The 4,779-nt window shown below is 37.4% G+C and overlaps 1 pseudogene; it reads right to left on the minus strand.

The window, feature by feature from the left end:
* Positions 1-2,380: 2,380 nt before the first annotated feature.
* On the minus strand, positions 2,381-3,028 carry LOC106317699 (annotated as a pseudogene).
* Between the last annotated feature and the right edge of the window lie 1,751 nt (positions 3,029-4,779).

The raw sequence follows: 4,779 nt of genomic DNA on the forward strand, positions 1-4,779 counted from the left end.
CCACGACCATGGCCTCGTCCAAATGAGCCACTGTCCCGTCCATGGTCTCGACCATTTCATCGCCCGCGGCCAAAGGATCTTTGACCGCGGCCACGTCCATTCGATTTGTCTCGACCACGGCCATGCTGGCCGTTTCCTTGGATGTGGTTGGACTATTTATTGTCCTCTGTGGCATGTGCATCAGGTAGTGGAGCTGATCCAAGTGGTCTCATCTGACTGTTTCTCATTAGTAATTCATTGTTCTGCTCAGCGAGCAAGAGACAAGAAATAAGATTAGCATAGGTTTTGAAACCTTTTTCTCGGTATTGTTGTTGTAACATCACATTTCTCAAGCATATCCTATTCCGTAATACTTTCACCACACAGTTTCATTTTAAAAACAATCTTAAACAGTGCAGAGTTATATTTATCCATAGTCTTTTAGGAATAGTTTTTAATGTTTAAACGATTAGGGTTTTATGTTCGAACAATCAAACAAGCCTTCACAGCCAAGATCTATGTCTCACGGCCAATGAGCAAGCCGCAAAGCCATGGATGCAAACTAGTTCGTTTTTATACATTTAGTTTGTCGTGTAATTGCAATCCTAACATGGTTTGTTTTTATCATTTCATGATACAATCAAAACAAGCAAACCTATCAGCCAAGCAAAGATCAAGCCACAAGGCTATTTGATTCAATTCAACACCATTCCTAGAATAAGTTCTAAGTGTAATTACAATCAATCAATGTGATTAAGTTATGGTATGAATGTAACAAGGCCACACGGCCACGAGTATGATCAAGTCTAGAACAGTTTAACCTAATATGTAGTTTCAGATTTCGATTTTAAAATAATCTAAACTAGGTCATTAGGGTTTTAGTTTAAACAAGCCAAATAATCAGATTCGAGTTTGAACAATCCTAACAATAGTTCTAGGTGATCAAATCAACCAATCAATGTTCAATTTCAAACAATCAAAATCGATTTTCAGAATGAGGGTTTTAGGGTTTTGGTTTTATTAACAAGCAATTTCAATTTCAGGATGATCAAATTCAATCTCAATCAATCAGTTTAATTAATCAATAGTTTTCGAATTAGGGTTTAGGGATTTCGAAAATTTGATCTTAGATCAAAGGGATTTGATTTGAGATTCAAAACTTTTAAGGTTCTGATTTTAATTGATCAATGGATCAATCTCGATTTTTAGGGTTTGGGGATCGAACTTATAGAGCTTCGATTTACTCGCTTAGGGATTGATCTATTATCCTATGGCTTTCATCTTATAGATTATATTTTAGGGTTTCATTCTTTACAATCAACCAAATTTGATTCATTATGTTCTTAGAATTCGAAATACCTTTAGTTTAGTTGTTTGTAGAAACCGGACCACCAAGAATGAACCTCGAGCTTAGACACGATCGAGACGCGAGCTGCACACGAGCTGGAATGGAGTCGCGAACGGATTAGGGTTCGTCGGTATCGTCGGGTTCGGATTAGGGTTCCAAAGCAAATCGGCGTGCACTGTATCTGTGCGTGAGGGCGCGTCGGTAGTCAGATCGACAAACGGTTTGCACTGACTGATTCTTCTCGGCCAGGGCTTCGATTTGATATCTTGATCGTTTTCTGGGTCCTCACGTTTTGGGAGAACGGTCTCTTCGAAGTTCCGAGGTAGATTCCTTTTCATTTAGGGTTTTAGGGTTTTAGCGATTTGGTTTTAGGCTCAGGGTGTTAGAGGCTATCGTGCTGATAACGTGTTGTAAACTTAAGGATTTAGAACTGTAAGTTTCTGTATATTATTAATGAATAAGTGTTCCCTTTATATTGAAGTTACAAGAGAGATACATGGAAATACAATAATAGGAAAGATTACAAATCATAAACATAAACGAATTAGAAAATAAGCAAGTTGTAGCCGCCTCTCTCTCCTCTCCAAGTCTCTCGGCCGCCTCTTTCTCTCTAAGACTGGGCCGTCTCTCTCTAAGTGTATGGGCTGGTTATAGACCGGGCCGGTTATGGATATCTACCCATTGATTTATAACACATAATATGTATTTGATTCTTTTGAACATGATATATTTGATATGTCGGTACTGATAAAATCAACAAACGAAAATCATAGATTACCGATAATAAACCGGAAAAAGAATATCGAAACTTCTAATCAGTATTAATTCATTCGAAGAGTATTTTGAGTTCTTACCAATCGAAGCTTCTCCCTCAGCCTCTGAATTCATGAAACAGGAATACGTACATTAGTAACCTAAAATGTAACAAAGTTAAAATAAATAAATACACAAAATAATAGGACTTGAACCAGCGTTTGTTTAATTTATTGAATCAACATGACCGTAAACAAAATCCAATTATATCTTAGACAAAAAAATACTAAAATCTTAAAATCTTGAAATAATTTTTTTTCGTTATTATTATTTAAACGGGGGAAAAATAAAGCCTACAAAGAATCAATCAACAATGTGATTGAATTTCGGTGTGATTGTTATTACTTCCAGTGTCCTTAAAAGACCTACTTCCAAAAATCATAAACCCTAATCCAAAACCAGCCATTGCAGCCAAGAAGACTCCTCCATTGAATGACATCACGGCCAGCATGATCAAATAAGACAAACAAGCCCTCACGGTGTAAACCAACGTCTGGACTAGCCCGCCGCCAAAGCTAGCTGGACCGACTTTCATGACCCCGCATCGCGAAATCCACTCTGACAATGCGGAAGTGACGAAAATGGAGGCTAGGCAGACCCAATACATGGTCAGACTGGTCCCTGGCCATCCGTCGAATAGAACCTCCGTGTTTTTCCCCCAGAAGAAGGTCATGTGCATCATGCCACCGTGATGACGTCGGCGATGTTGGAAAAACGCCGACGGTGAAGGTGCCGGAGCCGCATGAGAAGATCCACCCATCATGTCGTTCATATTGTTTAGAGATATTATTAACTGATGTAAGGGTTTCCTTATTGTATGTGTGCGTGTGGGTTATTTATAATAGTTTTGTGTTTGGGTTGGAGTTTGGTGTGTAGTACAATGAACATTTCAAAACAACTATGCGATAATCTTGTTTATATTAAAGTTGTACTTTAAAGATAGTTAAGTGAAAAAAGATATTTAGTTGAGATTATTTTCTTCAACCTTTTTCAAGTCTAAGAAATGAAATTTGAAGAAGTAAAACCAAAAGATGGGAAATCTAGAATATTTTGTTCTTTGAGACTTGGTGCATTTCGTCTTGTTTGTAGCTTTACCGTTGGAGCATATATGTTTTTTAAATAAATAACTCTAATAAAAATACAGGGAAAAACGCCATTTAAATCCTGAACTTTCAAAAAAAGTCAAAAAAATTCTCAACTTTTATGTAAGCCAAATAAATACTAAACTTTCAAATATTTTCCAAAATAATCTCAAACTTATGTTGACTTGGCTCTTTTAAACATCACAAAGTCAACCGTTAGTTTCTCTTAAACTCCTGTTAGTTAGTAAAACTATGCATTTTGTTGTCATTAAAAACATAAAATCGCGGTCTTCTCTTCTTCTCCAACGACTGCAAATCCCTAATTCCCCCCAAAAAATTATTCCTCTTCACCATGGGATCAACTTCAGAGGCTCGTGGAGTGTGTATGTGGTGAGCTTGTGATATGTACACGTCTACGACGCAAGAGAATCTTGGTCGACCATTTTTAGATGCGTGAGCAACATGGAGGCAAAGTTAACACATAATATTGTTCTTTTATTTTATTCACTTTTAAACTGAAAAGTTTGAACACATAGCCAGTTCGTGGCATTTCGTGCGCTTGCCAGGAATATTTTCATGGGGTTATTTATGCCCATCTCTCATCCATCTTTTGGCTGAGTGGGAATGTGCAGATGTCAAAACTGAAGCCTGCTCTAGCTCTACATCGAAATCAATACATTTAAGAAATTAAAATGCGAGATATGCTAATTGACAACTATGACTTTATCCTCTTGATTTAGTTATAAAGAAAATGTGAACTGAACAAGAACACAAAACACATTGAATAGAGAAGAGATCCAGGGCGAAAAAGAAGCAAGAGGATAAAGTCATTCAAAAACATATAATGAAGATGTCAAAGTCTAGATTGAGGATGTTAAATAACAAAAAATATGATCATCTATTCCTAGAAGAGAGATGAGATATAGCTTGTAATTTAATATCGTTTAAAAAAAACATGTAAATGGACTAATCACTAATCCGTAAACTTAGATGTGCACAAAGCTTTAAACATAATTGGTCACAAGATTGTAAACCCTTTAGTATGGAGATTCGATGAGATCCACTTTTCTGCAATGAACAGTCTCCCCATCAATGATATATGCATTTGTATTGCAACATCTGTTGTAATCATCAAAAACCACAACGGTCTTATTCTCCTCATCAATCAAGAAACTCCCAAACAGATAACCACGATAGAGTAGCAACGTTTTCACTTTGAATAACATGCTCGATAACACATCTTCAGGCTCAATCTCGCTCAACCTCACAGTCTCTCACTGTGTCGTTTCCAGATTCATTGTGTTGGGGAAAGTCACACGGCGCAGCGGAAATACTAATGGTCGTGTTCCCCTGACCTTGTGTGAACCTGTGAAGAAAATACTTCGACGATGGTGGGATGTAATATGCAGAAAAACGTAAATGAGACACACAATTTTTACGTGGAAAACCTCCTCGATGTGAGAAGGAAAAACCACGGGACCGTAGTCCACTCAAAAATCCACTTTATAAATGGTATGAGTACAACCACGTCCTCCCTGTTCAACAGCCTGAACAGAA

Source organism: Brassica oleracea, chromosome C9 (genome assembly GCF_000695525.1).
Source record: "Brassica oleracea var. oleracea cultivar TO1000 chromosome C9, BOL, whole genome shotgun sequence".
Classification (NCBI taxonomy): Eukaryota; Viridiplantae; Streptophyta; class Magnoliopsida; order Brassicales; family Brassicaceae; genus Brassica; species Brassica oleracea.